This window comes from Nomascus leucogenys, chromosome 12, assembly GCF_006542625.1.
Source record: "Nomascus leucogenys isolate Asia chromosome 12, Asia_NLE_v1, whole genome shotgun sequence".
In the NCBI taxonomy this organism is placed as follows: Eukaryota; Metazoa; Chordata; class Mammalia; order Primates; family Hylobatidae; genus Nomascus; species Nomascus leucogenys.
In genome coordinates this window covers 55,819,018-55,837,619 of record NC_044392.1, presented here as the reverse complement: position 1 = coordinate 55,837,619, position 18,602 = coordinate 55,819,018, and the positions used below count along the sequence as shown (strand labels likewise).

The 18,602-nt window shown below is 40.5% G+C and overlaps 1 protein-coding gene and 1 pseudogene across 1 annotated transcript in view; one reads left to right on the top strand and one right to left on the bottom strand.

Moving 5' to 3' along the window:
- The window catches only part of LOC115837636 (putative neuroblastoma breakpoint family member 7), a 655,832-nt gene that overhangs the window by 302,081 nt on the left and 335,149 nt on the right, over nt 1-18,602 (bottom strand).
- Nucleotides 12,810-12,908, top strand: LOC115837716 (annotated as a pseudogene).

Sequence of the window (18,602 nt, the reverse complement as noted above, 5' to 3'; positions counted from 1 at the left end):
TGTTAAGACCCCATCTCTCCAAAAAAATACAAAAATTGGCTGGGTGTGGTGGTGCACGCTTGTAGTCCCAGCTACTTGGGAGGCTGAGGTGGGAGCATCACTTGAGCCCAGGAGACTGAGGTTGCACTGGCCTAAGTGACAGTGCCAGACCCTGCCTTAAAATACATACATACATACATACATGCATACATACATAAAGCAATGCTTACCTTCATCTGATATGCTTCTTCCAATAAGAAAAAAACTTTTCTTGGAAACTCTTCCCCTATCCTTCTTTGGGAACTTTATATAATTGACTTTACCTTCTATTATTTAGATTGTTTATTGACAAACCAAAATTATTTGATGTGTATGTCTAACCCATATAGAATCAGGGCATAATATGAAGGGTACTTGGTTCCTGAAAGGGTGTTTGCACAAGAATATTGGACATGAGACTACCAGCTACTCAGCATTGCAGTGGAGATTTGTCCTCTTATTGTCAGGTGCCTCTCAAGTTGGACTCACATAAGAACTAAATATGTCTCAGCTATAATTTGACTACATAATGGGTTGGAAGAGGAGTGCACTGGAGTGCACCCCACTCTGTGGAGGAGAGATAGCAATACTTAATATTTCTTCTGTAGTCAACCAGGTACATCACTGAGCCTAATTCTTCACATTGTAGTTATATTCTCTAAAAGTAAATGTGATGCTTATTTTAGTTGCTATTGCATCCTTAGGCTAGCCCAGTGCCCAGCACATAGTAGGTGCTCAATAAATATGTGTTAAGGCCGGGCGCGGTGGCTCACGCCTATAATCTCAGCACTTTGGGAGGCCGAGGCGGGTGGATCACGAGGTCAGGAGATAAAGACCATCCTGGCTAACGTGGTGAAACCCCGTCTCTACTAAAAATACAAAAAATTATCTGGGTGTGGTGGCGGGTGCCTGTAGTCCCAGCTACTGGGGAGGCTGAGGCAGGAGAATGGCGTGAACCCCGGGGAGGTGGAGCTTGCAGTGAGTTGAGATCGCGCCACTGCACTCCAGCCTGGGCGACAGAGTGAGACTCTGTCTCAAATAAATAAATATGTGTTAAATAAATGAACAGGACAAGACAAACCAATAGGGAAGATAATTAGGAGCACCTGGGCCTGGGTTAAATGTTGGTTAGCAATTTCAATCTGCCTAAATCTTGTAATATGAGCTCCTTAAGAGCAATGACTCTTTTACTCATCTTTGTATTCCCTAGGATTTAGCCTTCATAATAGGGGTTCAAAAATTTCCATGGGATTAAATCATCTTATAGTAAAATTATTTTAGAAGATAACATAGTGGAGGGATGAAAGAAAAGTCAAGTGATTTGAAAGTGATAATGATAAGGACGATAACAACAATCACATAATTATACAAGGTAACAGTAGAAGACAAGAGTGCTCTTCGAAAGGAGTGATGCTGTTGTTGGTGAAACCGCATCAGAAGTTGTCCAGGTAGGGGTTGTGATGTCCTCTTTCTGCTGTTTCCATGAGTGCCAAAAGTAGAGTCAATTTATACTGATACTTTAGAGAAAGTGATTCCCTAACATTCCTCTCAGTTTTGCCCTCATCATCCCCTAATAGGCCTAAGTCCAAAATACCATAGTTCTCACTGATCAGTTGTTGATTTTCCCCTGTGTTCTCCTACAGAGTCACTTCCTGGGTACATGAGACCTAAGATGAATTCCAACATCTTCCCTTCCTGGACCCAGTACTGCATCCCTCTTTCCCTCCAATGACAACATCTCTCCAAAGGGTGGAAGGCATTTTCACTGCACCCAGGACTCCTTTCCCTGCCCCATCCTCTTAAAGACAGCTATGCTCAGTGATCCCAAGCTGATTTTCTGTTATATACTGTGATGCCATAACTGATTATTTCTTCTATTAAAGAAAATAAAGATATACATTTTAATTTTAGTGAAACATCCCCTGTGGTTAAGAGGACATCCTGTTATATAAGAAGCCCAGGAGTGAGAGAACAGAGGATTTAGTGACACTTCATAGATTTCTGGTTGTGGGGTCAACATAGAGACTGACTCAAAATTGACGTAAATAGGAATAAAGTAATGGCTTTGAGGGGGAATGAGTAAGCTGGTTTAAAGTCTACAGGGAGCAATATCCTACATAGATGAATAAGACAAACAAGAAATATTCTTGAATGGAGCAAGAATGTGGGAAACATTTAAATGAGAAAATGGAGATGAAATAAAGAAATGCAGAGAGCTTTGAAGTCCACATAGAAGACTTTAGAAGATAGTAATAACTAACATTATCCACCCAGCACTCATCTAAGCTCTTTAGATATATCACTTTATGTAATCTTCACAAGTCTATGAGGTAGATACTAGTATTTTCCCCATTTTACAGATCAGGAAACCAACGCACAAAATGATGGAGTGCCTTACCCAAAGCCACATAGCAACTAAGTGGTGAAGACAGTTGAAATTTGAAGCATAAGCTCTATTCTATACTAGCACTCATTTGTCACTAACTGTGCTAGACAGTATGCTGAATCTGGCCCTAGGAGTCTTAAAGAGCTATGTGTAAGAGAAAAAATATTTTTTCTACCCCTTCAATTGTCAACACGTAGATTATTTACTCTGTGAGTTGATGGAACACAATTTTTAATCCATGGGGTTTTTTTTTGTTTCTTTTGAGATGGAGTTTTGCTCTGTTGCCCAGGCTGGAGTGCAGTGGTGCAATCTCAGCTCACTGCAACCTCCGCCTCCTGGGTTCAAGTGATTCTCGTGCCTCAGTTTCCCAAGTAGCTGGAATTACAGGTGGGTGCCCCAGTAATTTTTGTGTTTTCAGGAGAGACGGGTTTTCGCCATGTTGGCCAGGCTCGTCTGGAACTCCTAACCTCAAGATATCCACCTGCCTCGGCCTCCCAAAGTGCTGGGATTACAGGCGTGAGCCACCGCGCCTGGCCAATTCTATGTTTTTTATACACATTCTTCTCATAAAGTGTGTGCATCTATACACTGTAAGTGCGTGTATGTTGTGGTATTTATATAATCAAATACAATTTACCACCATTCTTCAAGATCGCAAGATCATGCTTCATTCTTATCTCTAGTTTTTAGCATGGTTTCCATTAGCTATTCCTGAGAGGAAATTAATAGTCCTTGCATTTTACAGATGGTGAAAGTGGTTTAGAGGAGGTCAATGGCTTAAGCAAGGTCACAGATCAAGTTTTAGCAACATTTGGCTTAAATTGGGATCAATAACCTCTGACTGTCCAGCCTGATCCTTACAGGGTCTGCCTGTCCTGGGGCCTGGGCCACATTCCAAATTGGGTCATCTGGTGCATGCTGCCTGTCTGAAATTCCCCTTGTGGTTTTGCTCACATCTGGTGTTTTTCACTTCTCTTTCTAAACACGTGCTTTGATCCTATTGCTGCTACAGCAGAAAGATGTCCATGGTTCCAAGGAGCATAGCTAATTTAGTGAGAGGTGAAAGATACTCCTCTCAACAGGACTTCTAAAAATAAACAGTATCATAGCCTCACAGTGTCATTCTTGAAGCACTTCCCATAAAACCTCCAATTTAGTAACTTCTACAGTATCTCTCTAGAGCCCCAAAACCTCTAACATGCCTGGACTTCTAGCCCCTCTTCTCAAATTCTCAACAGGTTTGAAGTCTTCCTCATGCTGTTCTTCCTTTTAGTCACTCTTGAAGTAGACTGCAAGGGTGACAAATGGTTAAATGCTTTCCATAAGAGCTCTGTAGTCGTGTTTCTCCATCAGCTCACACACACTAAGCTGGGAGCTACGTATATTTACTTCCATAAAACCTTATCTATAAGCTTTCCTGTTTTATTTATTTTAGCAAACTTTGTTCCTCATTTCTGCCCCTACTTTATTTTAGTAAGTCTGTTTCCTAATTATAAAAGTATTTTCTTATTACCTTAAAATTTTTAGGTAAATAGAGAAGAATTTTAAAAATCCACAATTCCAGCACTTTACCATAGTCATTATTCATTTTTTGTTTTGTTTTCTTCCAGTTTTATTTTCCTCGTATGTATGTATGTCTTTTTGTTTATCTATTTGCTCAGTCTTTTTTTTACATAGAATCATAATTTACATGCAATTTTTGTGTCCCCTTCTTTCACTATTTAATATTACAAATGTTTCCCGTGTTGCTACATAATCTTGCAGATAAAAAATTAGGAAGAAACTAGATATAGATTTTGACAAAGTAAATGGGGAAAGGGCTTCAGTGACCTCCCATAAAGCAATAGATTGTGAATATCATTTGCGCGACCCAATTCTTCTCTGAGTTGCTGGGATTTGGAATTAGGATAAAGAAGACATAAGTGAGTAGAAAGAGGCAAAACAGCCCAATGTTTTTGGAGACCAAAGATTAATATGAAGTCACAGATGGCTAAATTCAAGATTCAAGACAATTAACCTGCCCTACTGAGTAAGTCAGAGTCAAGGCTACCCAAACAGTCCCCAGAAAAGGACAACTTATCACAGATATGGCCAGAAGGAGGGCTGTTTGGGAAACACTCCTCCTGGGGAAAGAACATCTTCCCATGGGCTGTGGAAAGTGATAAGTAAGTTACATTGTCCACTCCCATTTCCAGAGGGGTTTCAGAGAAGAAATGAGGAGGCAAGGCATTCTTCCTATGGGAGGGGATTGTTGGGCTTCTTGGCTATGTTTTCTACTCTCTTGGTCCCTTCTTCCTTTACAGTTGCCCCATTCGACCCCACCCCAAACTAAGAAATGTTACCCCAATGGGTTAAGTTGTCCTTACATAACCAACATTCTTCAATCAAACTTTCACCCTCTCTTGCCTTTCTTTGCTGACCTTCCCAAACCCAAGACATCCAGCTAGCTCCCCTGTGCCATCTCATCTCTGCACATCCACCCTTACCACACAGGGAGGCCAGTGCTGAGCGGCATCCGCATGCCTGCTTAGCAGCAACAGTGAAGCCTGATGGTGAATAGAGGTACAGAGGTCTGTCCAGGTTTACTTCTTTGGAGCTGCTCTCCCTGTTCTAGGGAGACCCACTGACCTATTATTTGTGTCAGGCACTTTATTCCTCACAACAATGCTGGAAGATTGGTATAACTATTTTCAAATTACAGATGAGGAAACTGAGGTCTGGGGATCTGTCTGTGTCAGAGATCCTCAACCCCCTGGGCATGGACAAGTACCAGTCCGTGGCCTGTTAAGAACCAGGCCGCATACCCCCTGAACTCCACCTCCTGGTCAGATCAGTGGAAGCATTAGATTCTCATAGGAGCGCAAACCCTATTGTGAAGTGCGCATGGAAGGGATCTAGGATGCATGCTCCTTATGAGAATCTAATGTCTGATGATCTGCAGTGGAACAGTTTCATCCTGAAACCATCCCCACTGCTGCCCCACCTGTGGAAAAAATTGTCTTCCACAAAACAGGTCCCTGGTACCAAAAAGGTTGGGGGCCGCTGGTCTATGTAATAATGCATAATACTGTAGAGAGGTAAGAGAACTGAGAAAATACCCAAAGGTGCAGAGAAAAGTACAAAGCAAAATTATTCAGCATCCATTATCCCCAAAGAAGTATTGATAACTTTTAAAATATATTGCCTTTCATTGTTTCTACGTGTTTATCTATGTATATGTGTATGTTTGTATGTAGGAAGATAACCCATAATACATGAGTTTATTTTGCTTTACAAGATCAGGATTCTGTTATTTCTATGAGCTTGCCAGTACTTCCATAACAAGGTACCACAACTGAGTGGCTTAAATAACAGCAATTTGCTGTCTCACAGTTCTGGAGGCTAGAAGTCTGAGATCAAGGTGTTGGCAAATTGGTTCTTTGTGAGGACTGTGAGAAAGAATACGTCCCAGGCCTCTCTCCTGTCTTCTGCTGTTTTGCTGGAAGCCTTTGGTGTTTCCCAGCTTCTGCTGTATCACCCGAATCTCTGCCTTCCTCGCAACATGGCAGTATCCTTGGTGCATGTCTGTCTCTCCACATGGCATTCTTTTAATAAGGATAATAGTCATTTTGAATTAAGCGTCCCTCCTACTTCATTATGACCTCATCTTAACTTGATTGATTATACCTACAACAACCTTATTTCCAAATAAGGTCACCTTCCGAGGTAATGGGGGTTAAGACTCCAACATGTCAATTTTGGGAGGACACAATTCAACCCATAACAACTATTTGTACAATATTGCATCTTATTTTTTTTCTACTTACCATTCTATGTTGACATTTTTGTCAGGGGAAAGGACTGGCACATGCATATGTGGGCAGGGAGAGAAGGCCCGAGGGGAGCAGCACAGTGGGGAGCAACCCACAGCCTCGGGGAAGGCACGGCAGGAGAAGAGCATGGAGAAAGGGGCAGGGGAGCTGTCAGAGCATTGACCATCACCGTGGTTTTCCCGTTTCACAGGCTTCCTGAGGGCTCCTCAGAAACATGTGTTAGAAAAGAAAAGCTTCCCGGTCTGTCCAGTCTCCTCCATGACCACAGTTTCTCACCCTCATACATTGTCTGGCTTGGAATGGATCCTGGAAGGAGGACTCAAGAGAAACCATAGAAACAGACAACAGGAAGTAAGTGTGAGGGAAGTTTTGGAAGGTGAAAGTATTAGATTTGTCAACTGGGAAGCAGTATAATATTATAATTAAGCCCTACATAGAGTCAAACAAATGTTTTCAAATCCGACCTCTGACACTCATTTTTAAAATATTTTATTTTTTAGAGCAGTTTTAGATTCACAGCAAAATTGAGCAGAAAGAATAGAAATTTCTCATATACTCCCTGTCCCCACACATGCAAAGGCCCTCTCCATTATCAACATCCCCACACAGGTGGTACATTTGTTACAGCTGGTGAACCTGCATCAACCCATCATCACCATCCAAGTCCATAGTGTAAATTAGGGTTCACTCTTGGCATCATACATTCTATGGGTTTGGACAAATGTATGACACGTATCCACTATTACATATCATACAGAGTATTTTTGGTCCTTAAATATCCTCTGTGCTCTGCCTCTTCATCCCTTCCTTCCTCAACTATTGACCTTTCTACTGTCTCCATAGTTCTGCTGTTTCCAGAATGTCACATAGTTGGAATCATACAGTATGAAGGCTTTTCAGATTAGCTTCTTTAACTTAATAATATGCAGTTAAGGTTCCTCTACATCTTTTCACGTCGTGATAGCTATACTCATTTTTCTGTGAGATTTTGGGCATATTGGTCAGTCTCTGTAAGCTTCCATTTCCTTATCTGATAGTAGTACCTATGCATAGGGTTGTGGTAAGAATAAAAATGAGGTGATATATGTAAAGTACTTGCCATAGCGCCCGGCAGGAAGAAGTACTTACTGTAGTGCCTGGCACTTTGTTCACTCATTTATTCAACCAATATTTGTTGTCTGCTGCTTCAAGGTCTGTGCTGAATGCTAAGGATACAGTGTTAAACAAAACTGACATGGTTCCTGTCCTCATGGAAATTACACTCTGGAGAGAAAGGTAGAGATTTAAGCAAATAAATACACAATTAGTCTTTCATTTTAAACCATATAATAATTTGATAAAAAAACTATTTCTAAAATAGAAAAAATGGGGAAACAGATTTAATTTGGAGGGGTGGGGAGGGGATGCACTTAGGGAGAGCCACTCTGAGGAAGCAATATGAAGCTGAGACCTGAAAGTTGATTTGGAAATAGCCAGATGAAGCCCTTTGGGGGTGGGGGGATGTGGGGGGAGTGTCCCAGGTAGAGAAAGCAGGTCCTAAGGTAATAAGGAGCTCATTGGCCCATTAGAGGAACTGAAATATCAGTGTAACTGGAGTGAAATGAACAAGGGGGAACAGGGTGCATAAGAGGTTGGAGACATAGGCAGATTCCAGATCTTGCAGGGAGTCATGGGATCTCATTGGATGCCTATTCTTAAGAGAATGACGGGGACACAAGAGTCAAAGGAAGAATAATAAGGGAGGAAGGAAATCCAAAAGAGAGGAATAACACAGAATAAGGGGGCTAGAGGGTGGGTGGGTGAGAGACACAGAGAGAAGAGAGAGAGACAGAGCAACAGAGAGAGACACCGTGAGACATTTTGAAAGTCAAAAACAGAGAGGTTAAGGAGGATGAGGGCTAAGCAGGACCGAAATTTAGCAAGTAAGAAGTCCTTTGAGACCTCTGAGACAGCAGGTTCAGTGCAATGGTCAAAGTGAAAGCTAGATTACAAGGAGTTAAGAAGTAGTATGTGGTGAGGAAGTAAAGGAAGAAAAGGAAGTTATATTTTTTTAGAAGTATTATGATGAAGGAAAAGAGAAAGTTTGGGTGATAGCTTAAGTGAGAATTTCTTCTTTATTTTTATTTTAGATTGGAACTTTTTGAGCATTTTTCCAGGCTGAGGAGAAGGATCTGGTAGGTAAAGACTGAAGGCAGGAAGAGAAAGCAGAACTGACTCTGCCTCCAGGAGGCCTCATTCCTGTAGTTATTTTGCCTGCAATCAGAAAGTAACAGACTGGTATCATGATAGGGCCAGAGACCTAAACAATGTGCAATTTCGGTCATAGATATGGTTAATTAAAAGACTGTACAAAGTACTCCCATGGTTTTTAAAATTAAAACTATAAATCAATATAGTCATATTTTTAATTTCTGTATTTTAAAACAACTGGCATTTAAAGAATTTAAGGAAATTCATATTAGACATAATTAAGAATGTATTCTACTTACACTCAAGTGCTGTTACTAGCTCCCTTAATATAATCCTGGTTTCATTTTTGCATTTGATAGAATCCTTTCTTTGTACTTACCCTGGACCATTTATTTAGGACAAAGCCCTCTTAGGGTAGCCCCAGATTTCAGGTCAGTTTGGCATCAATGGCTCTTTCAAAGGAATTTTAGTTTTAATTTCCCAGTTGCTCATAGCTTTTCTTCTGTCTCAAGAAGATTGAAAAGACGTTGACCCTGCTGGGTTGATGGACTCATGGAACAAGCAAGTTTCATTTTGCCTGCCCAGTTTCCTTATCAGCTAGGAATGAGGCACATTTTCCATCTCACCTCCTCGCTTTTTCATACAGCAAAGGAAAAAAGATTACTGAGTTCTATTTAGTTTTTTTAAACATCAAAGTTAAATATGCACATAGTTTAAAGAATCAAATAGTTCTAAATTACTAATTACAAGAAATAGCATTCCCCTACTCCACCCCTTCATTTCCCACTCCTCAGAGGAAATCACTTTTAATGCTTTCACTATATCCTTTTTTAGGGGGAGAAGGGAAATCATTGTATCTCTAAATAGCTACTTCTTAGTTTTCTCTGTTGACTTTCCACTGTGGAAGATGGGGATTCAGTTTTTGCCTCTTCCTATACCACATGGGCTTATATTTCTATGTCATTATTAAACTGATACTCAGTGTTTATATTACTATGATCAAATAAATACTATTCGCACCTGTGTTGCATAATAAATTATGATCACTTTCTTCAAAACTATTTTGCTTTCTCTGGAGTTAATAATTGTCTCATTTTTCATTTGCCTATTTTTCTATGCATATGTCACTAATTTAATCAATACTCCTCTCTAGTTGTTTAAGTCTCCTCTCAATACGCCCAAACAAACTTGGCATTCCATCAATTTCATCTGGAAGAGAGCTCTTCCAGAGCCTACTGATCTGCTCCTCTCTGGGCTGACTGACCTCTAGGCCTGCTGTACATCTGTCATCTTGGGACTTCCCTTCACCCACATCCTGGGGACTCTCTTCACCTCTGTGTTGAGTGCTCTGGTTCCTGAATTCCGCCTCTTCCTCTTTCTTGACTCACAGCACTGTTTTGGTGGAGCACATTCTTCAGTAGTTTCCTAAGAAAGAGTGCGGAGAAGATATAACATTTGCCATCAGTGCCCTGCCCAAATTCTCTTGGCATTTAACATCCAGGCCTTCAAAATTGCCAGCACATATGTCTCTTTGCCTGAGGGCTTTTTCTAGCTACTGAAAGTTTGCTCAGGAAGTGTTGGGGAATTAACCCTCTTTTCCCTGGGAGAGACCCTTAACCAATGACTGATGAGAGTTAGTAGATAAATATCCCAGCTTGCTCAACCATGAGGGGGTTTAACCCTAAAGCATGCTTTCTACACAGGTCTCCCAGACTTCCCCGATGAAGTCAAGTTCCACTTGTTCACAGTAACTTGCAATATATATTAACTTCCGTACGATCCTTTTCTAGTTACTTTAGTCTCCTACAGACGTTTCCTGGGGTCATCTCCCAAATAAACTAATTTTGGTATATAAAATAAATAAAAATATATTAATTTTTATATTAAATTTTTAAATTTTAAATTAATTTTTATATTAAATAAAAATATAAATTATATTTTTTATTTTCCACCTGTTATCTTTCTGCTTTCCTTTCTACTTTCCAAATCTACTAAGCTTTTTTATATTTTTGCTATCATATTTAAATTTCTAAGTTTTTTTTGCTCTCTAAATGTTCCTTTTAAAACATAGCATTCTGTTCTTATTTCATATATGCACTAGTTCTCTTATTTCTCTGGAGATATTATTAATACTTCTTGTTTTCTTTTTCTTTCAGAGATGCTGTCATTTCTGAGTTATCTTTGCAGCACTTCTCTCCAGTGTGTCAGGGTTTCAGAGAAGGCTTTCCTAATATTCAGGCTGGCTGGCAGGGTTTCCTAAGTAAGAGAAGATGGCAGAAGGCAATGGGTTTATAATCCCCTGTTTTTTCCCAGCATGTTGTCCTTTCACACAATAGTGCCTTGTCCCTTCTCTGTCTTACTCTCCCACCAGAAAATCCTCCATTCTTGGACATCGTGGGGAAGGGGCAATCCATCTAACAGCAAGAGGAAGAGGGGGCCTGGGGCTTTCATTGTTTCCTGAGCTGATTTTCAATGCAACTTACTGTTTTTAGCCACAACTTCACCCTTATTTCCAAAAGTACCTGGTGCCACCAATTGCTGAGCATTTGGGGGATTCTGAAATGTAAAGTGAGTTGCTTTACCTTTCTCATCTGCAGGCTTAGGATTCAGCTTTCTCAGGTCTCTTGATTCAGTTACCACTCATTCATCTATGTTCTAGCTTTTATTTGTTTATTTATTTATTTTTTGAGACACAGTCTCACTCTGTCACCCAGGCTGGAGTACAGTGGTGCAATCTCAGCTAACTGCAACCCCCACCCCCGACCTTCCCAGTTCAGCCTCCCAAGTAGCTGAGACTACAGGCACCCGCCACCATGCCCGGCTAATTTTTGTATTTTTAGTAGAGGTGGGTTTTTACCATGTTGGCCAGGCTGGTCGTGAACTCCTGACCTCAAGTGATCCACCTGCCTCAGTCTCCCAAAGTGCTGGGATTACAGGCGTGAGCCATTGTGCCCGGCCTTTTATGTTTCTGCTTTTAAAATTATCTTTCTTATTCTTGTCCTTTTTATATTCTTTTGTCCTTGTAGGTTTCTCCTTAAAAAAAAGTTTACCAAAATTCTTACTTGCTTACATATGCATAAAGAATCTCTGGAAACACGCATAAGAAAGCATAACAGTCCTTATTTATGGACAGGGAGAAAGTGGGAACTGAGCTGATGGGAGACATAGATGAGGGAAGCATTTCAGGCTGCCCCTCTTTGTATTTTTCTGGTTTTAAAACCATGTGAATGTATCACTTAATCAAAACATTAAATTTTGGTTGAGTTCTAGGAGGGAGTGGAGCATGTGTTTAATCTGCTGTCTTTAACCAGAAGTCTCAAGTATTGTTTTTCTAAATTAGCAGCTTCAATGTTGAAACCATGAGGAGCTACCCAGCCAAAAGCCATTCCAAACAAATCCAGAGCCATAAGCAAAAATATAGACAAATTTGGCTTTGTGAAAATTAAAGATTTATGCAAAGCAAAAACCAGAAATCAAATCAAATTTAAAAAGATCAGAAAACCAAAAACAAATTGGGAAAAAATTTTGCAACAAGTATGACAAAAGGCAAATTTACTTTAAAATATGGAATTTTGACCAGGTGTAGTGGCTCACACTTGTAATCCTCGCACTTTAAAAGGCTGAGGCAGGGCTGGGTGCTGTGGCTCACACCTGTAATCCCAGCACTTTGGGGGACCGAGGCAGGCAGATCACTTGAGGTCAGGAGTTCAAGCCCAGTCTGGCCAACATGGTGAAACCCCATCTCTACGAAAAATATGAAACAATTAACCGCGAGTGGTAGCACATGCCTGTAATCCCAGCTACTCGGGAGACTGAGGCAGGAGAATCACTGGAACCTGGGAGGCAGAGGTTGAAGTGAGCTGAGATCGTGCCACTGCACTCCAGCCCAGGCGACAGAGTGAGACTTTGTCTCAAAAAAAAAAAAAAAAGGCCAAGTCAGGAGGATGCCAGACTGCAACTCCAGTCTGGGTGACAAAGCAAGAACCTATTTCAAAAAAGATGAAGTTTTTACAAAGCAATTAAACACAGATAAAAATCCAATAGAAAACAACAGGCAAAGGACATGAATATACTACACAGGTGAATACTTACAAATGGCTTTTAAATACATGAAAAATGTTCAACCTCACTCATAAATTAAAGAATGAAAATCAGAACAATGAGAAAATCAGTTTTCACCTATTAGAACAGCAAAATTATAAAATCTGATAATATACATTGGCGAGGTAAAGATTTGGTGGGAGGGGGAGTCTAAAATATTTTTAGTAGGATTAAAAATTGTTACTAAATTTGCAGTGCATTTTGGTGCTATCAAAATGTTAAAGTTACATTTACCTTTTGACGCTGCAACTTCACTATCAGACATGTGTCTGCTTGCACTGGGCATTAAGACATATTTACTTGCTCACTTCAGCTGCACATATGCTAAAATTGGAAGGATACAGAGAAGATTGTCATGGCCCCTGCACAAGGATGACATGCATGAAGCATTCCATATTTTTTAAAAAATACATATTTACAATGATATCATTGCAGCATTATTTGTAGTCACCAAAACTGTAAGCAACCCAACTGCTTATACGAGGAAACTGGCTACATAAATTATAGTATATTCATTCAGAGGGATATTAAGCAGCCAATAATAAAAAGAATGAGGCAGGCCAGGCACAGTCACTCACACTTGTAATCCTAGCAATTTGAGAGACAAAGATGGGAAGATCAGTTGAGGCCAGGAGTTCGAGACCAGCCCGGGCAACACGGCAAGGCCTGACTCTACAAAAAATAAAAAATTAGCGAGGAATGGTGGCACATACCTGTTGTCCCAGCTACTTGGGAGGCTAAAGTAGGAGGATCCCCTGAGCTCAGGAGTTAGAGGTCGCAATTAGCTATAATCACACCACAGCACTCTAGCGTGGAAGACAGAGCAAGACCCTGTCTCTAAAAATAAAAATAAGAAAAAGGATGAGGCAGCTTTATATTTATGGAATTATCTCTAACATGTAGTCTTAAGGTTACAAGCAAATTATTGAACAGTGTATATGGAGTGATCCTATTTGAGTGATTTTTAAGTAACTTTTCTTAAATACATAGATGCGCTTGTGTACATACAAGATATCTCTGGAGGAATACATAAGAAACAAATCATTATTACTACCTCCAGAGAAGAAGCTGGGAAAATAAGGGATCAACAAAGGGAAGGGGGGTTTTTTTCCCTTAAAAACATATGTGTGTGTATAGATATATAATCTCCAAGTGCATGATTTTTAAAAAAATAATAGGTGCATTAGTAAACGTTTTTGGTGGCAAGCAACAGAAACAATTTGTAGTTAATCTAAGCAGTAAATGAATTTATTAAAAAATATTAGGTAGTTCACAAGCTCTCCAGGAGGACTAGAAACCCAGGTTTAGAGGCTACATAGCCAGAAGCAACACCTAAAATTGTACTGCAGAACAATATCATGAAGTCATCAATGCCCCCACTGCATGGAAACCACTGCTCAGTGAATGCCCCAAGCCTGGATGCTGGTCCCTGCTGCTAGAACCACCAGAACCACCACTGCTGTAGCATCTGAAAAATGAATTGTTGTTATTACAACTAATGCCACTCCCTGCTGCAGAACAGATTCAGCAGTCTTTGCTATTTGAGGTCACTAGCTCCTGAGTCAAAAAGCAATGCAGATCCTTATGCCTATGCATACCTGTAAGGGAAGCTGGAAAATAAGTATCTGACATTTTCAGCTTCTAAAGTAAAAGGTTGTCCTCTGTATCCCATCAAGGCCTATAAAGTGATGAATGCTTCAGATATAGAGCATTTAGATAACAGAGGTGGAGAGAGAGAGAGAGAGAGAGGAAAATAAGGAAGGAAGAAGGAGTTTCACATCAGTTTTCACTTTGCTTTGGGGGAAAGTATCCTGGCTGCCATATGACATACTCACTTTCCTGTGTCTTTTGCATGTACTGTTGTCAAGAATCACAGGACTTCAGAGTAGAAAGTTCCCAATAGAGGATTTAGTTCAAAAGCATTGTTTTCTAGTCAAGAAAACCAAACTCAAGTAAAGTTTGGGAAAACTCAAGTTGCCCAAAATTACTCAATAAGAGTTTCTGATTATGTGATTAGGGTCTCCCAGTCCAGGGCCCGATCCTCCGTAGAATGTTCGGGTATTATTAGTACTTCAGCCAAGGCTCTAATGCGGTATCAAGATGCAGATTTGCTTCTGGTAGGGCTTCTTGAAGAAACTGGTGCTACTTATTACAAATATTATTAAACATTTGTATAGGACTTTAATATTTATTTTAAAAAATTTTTATTTTTAAATAGTAAAATCATTTATTTTTAAAAAACAACAAAAATATAGGAGGATTTAAAGTAAATGGTAAAATTCATACCTTCATCTTGCTTTCCTACTCCCTAGGAATAATCAGTGTTGAAAGTATGCTGAGTATCTTTCAGTGCTTTTTCTATGTGTATGCACATATATTTGTAGGTATTTATAGATACACACATACCACATATATAACCTTTCATATCTTGCCTTCCCACTCTACATGCATCATGGACATAACTGATACTTGAAGTGGACTCATGCCAGTAAGTTATTGCTAGGTTGGGAAGCACCGCATGGGACACAGTGCCTGAGGAGAGGACGTCACAAACCATGAAAGGCTTGGTGGTAAGGTGATATTTTTGGTCCAGTGAGCTTCATGGTGTCACTTGAAGTATAAATTGCCTCAGGAAGAAAACATGGGCTGCTTCAAAGCATGAAGGAACCTCCAAAATCATCTAGCTCAACCTCATCTGTAGGTAAGGAACTATTTTCCTGGGAGTGGGGGTGATTAGGGACCTTGCCCAAGATCACCCAACCAGGACAGTGACAGAGTTGGGACTTCTTTCTTTCTCCAAGACCCTGGCTCATTGCATTGTGTTGCATTGCTGTCTGCAAGTTTCAGAGGAGAGGGAGGGCAGTGGTTAGTTTGAAAACACACATATGCTCAGATTACATTTGATTTCTCAGACTGTAGTGCTGGGGCTCCCTGCCTGACTGTATCCCTGAGTTCTTCCATGAAGTTTTACATTTAGCTTTTCTTTTGCCCACTATATGCCATATTGACTACCATTAACCATCTCCCTGGGGACTATGAATCTTGTACTTTTCAGTCTTTTTATGGAAATTTGCACTCTTTACTAACACAGCTTTATTATTTGTTCAGGTCTTGGGAGAATATTGAATAAGACATAATATTATATCAGATGGATGACAAAAGGAGGGGAAAAACAAGAAAGACAACCAAGTTTACATAGATGCCAAATTTATTTAATCAGGGAGGAGTGATTTAGTGCTACATAATGAGGGAGGGGTGGAATACACATTAGAAAAAGACACATCTTCTGCCTGTAGGAGCTTACTTTCTAGAACAGCTACCTCTAGTCTCTTTTCTTCATACCACTCCATCAAAAAAAAAAAAAGAAAGAAAGAAAAGAAAACCAGCATACATGCCTAATAATTGCACGTTTGCTATAAATTCCATACACTCTACTGTGATATTTTAATATTAGTAAAGCCTAATTTTCTTAATATTTTAGATTTAAAAATAAATAGAAGCAAGTATTCACATATGTTTTTCTCATACCTCTATGTGCCATTTTGAGCACTTCACTTTGGAGTCCAGTTTCAACAGGAGAATCAGATGGACACCCAAAATACTAGAAAGCTTGAGAGTGTGAAGAGGGCTCTAATGTCAGGGTAAGCAAAATATTCTCAGGGCATCAAGGAAGCATTGCCAGAGGAAAGGAAGGCTGAGGATATTCAAAGACTTCTGACATACTGCGTGGGCACAGTGTCCCTGGGCTTGGGCAAGGGATTAGTGCCAGGCTTGATTTCCTTGGCTGAAATCTGTACATGAAGGCTGCACATGAAGAGCCTACCTCACCCCAGAAGCATCCATTTCCTGGCACCCCAAGCATGTATGGGCTTAATAAATAACATGTCATTCCATGATGATAGGGAAGACATATTTGGCCCATAGCTTAGAGCCACCCCCAATTGTTTACACTCAATGGTGGCGCAGCAAGTACCGTGGGTGTGGAGCTGGGAGGCTGAGCTAAATCCTAGCTATCTTACTAACTGATTGTATGACTCTAGCCCTTAAACTCTCTGAGCTTTAATTTTTTCATCTGTAAAACAGGAATGATAAATGCCTTCCAGGACTATTTACAATTTCTAACATTTATTGAGTTTTTCAATGTGCATTACATGTATCATCTCATGAAATCTTCATGACAAAATAATGAGGTGGAGCTATTATTGTTCCCCTTTTGCAAATGTGGAAACTAAGTTTTAGAGAAGATAATCTGCCTACAAGTTTACACAGCTAGAATGTGCAGAGATGGGATTCTGAGGCTGGCTGAACTCTGAAGCCAATGTCCTACCCGCTCTACTTGGCTGCTGACCATGAACACACTTCATGAACTCTGAAGTACGAACAAGGTACACAGAGTGTAAGATTTAGTCCTTGTCCTTAAGTCTAAATTCAAAATATGTTTATCTAGAAAGCGTATTTGTTTGTTTTTGTTTTTGTTTTATTTGAGATTGAGTCTCGCTGTGTCACCCAGGCTGGAGTGCAGTGGCATGATCTCAGCTCACTGCAACCTCCACCTCCCAGGTTCAAGCAATTCTCTGCCTCAGCCTCCTGAGTAGCTGGGATTACAGGTGCCTGCCACCACACCCAGCTAATTTTTTTTATTTTTATTTTTAGTAGAGATGGGGTTTCACCATCTTGGCAAGGCTGGTCTTGAACTCCTGACATCATGATCCACCTACCTCGACCTCCCAAAGTGCTGGGATTACAGGCGTAAGCCACCATGCCCAGCCTATCTATAAAGTTTAAAAGTTCAACAAAGTAGGATTTGGTTAGAATGAAAAGGTGGAGAAAGAGAACTTCAGTGTTAGTTTCCTTATCTTTAGTCCCTTACAACAGTATATGATTACCAGAAAGAGCACTCGGTTAGCAAGAAGAAAACCAGTTCTGTCCCATACTTGCTCTCAACTTTAGGCACTTCATTTAAGCTGTTTACTCATCCATTAGGGGTCCCAATGAATGAGCTCTAGAGGGTCTTCTTGCCTGACAATCCTCAAACTCCATTCTCAAAACTTCCTGCAATCTGGAGTCTCCCTCTCCTCCATGGAGAGGGCGGGACAGAGGCACGTAGACAGGGAGGCGATCCTCAGGTCAGCTAGGGCTTACTCAAACAAGGTCCTGTGGGGGCAACAGGGAGAGTGGATGGGGACTCAAGCCAGAGCCCTGGTGGGATGGGCCGGTAATTATAAGGAAACATTGCAGAGAAAGTTTCTGTTGTGGTTGTTCCCTTTGTTTACTTTAGGCAGTTCTGTCATTTTTTAACTGACCCTTCCCAGATGAGATAGTCAGTTTTCAGCTGGGTAAAGTCAGGGCCTTGCAACTGATGGGGTATTTGAATCCTCTGTGGCTCAGTTGCTGGAGGGAGGCCAGGGCAGCTGAAACTCCCCCGCCCTTTCAGGGAAGTGAAGCCGGGGCTACAAACTTGCTGACAGTGGCTGGTGGCCTGTAAACCCAAACATCCTCCTCTCCTCCGCCTCGGTGTAGCAATGTGAAAAAAACAAAGCCACGAGCTTTCCAGAGCAGGGGAAGGCTCTAGCCAGATTCCCTTCCAGCTACTCCCTCCTGCACTTCGGCCCACAGCCACATGGTACAAGGTTATAGTTACAGTTGAAAACTGCTGACGTCTACTTTTTGGTTGTTGTACAAATAATAATTAATAAAACACACAAAAAAACACACTTTTCTTCATGGCTAAATATTCACATAGCTGATTCAAACCTAAATATGCATACTTGCTTTTCTTTTCCTGTTTTCTTAAGTTTGAATCATAGTCATGTAGCTGTTTAAGAATCAGACAGAAGGAAAACTCATCTGCTTAGTACTTTTCTTAAATTGTCCAGTTTCTTTTGGCCTCTGAATACCAAATACAGAGTCTTTTATGTGTAAGATTAGAAACATCTGGCCAGCATATTTGAATAAGGCTGAGCTAAAGCGAGATGAAACTAGGTAGAATGGCCTGCCTTTCTGAATTACAGAATTTTAAGCATTGATGGGACTCAAACTTGCTAAATTCTACCTCTTCATTCTGCAGATGAAAAAACAGTCCCAAGAGGTTAGGA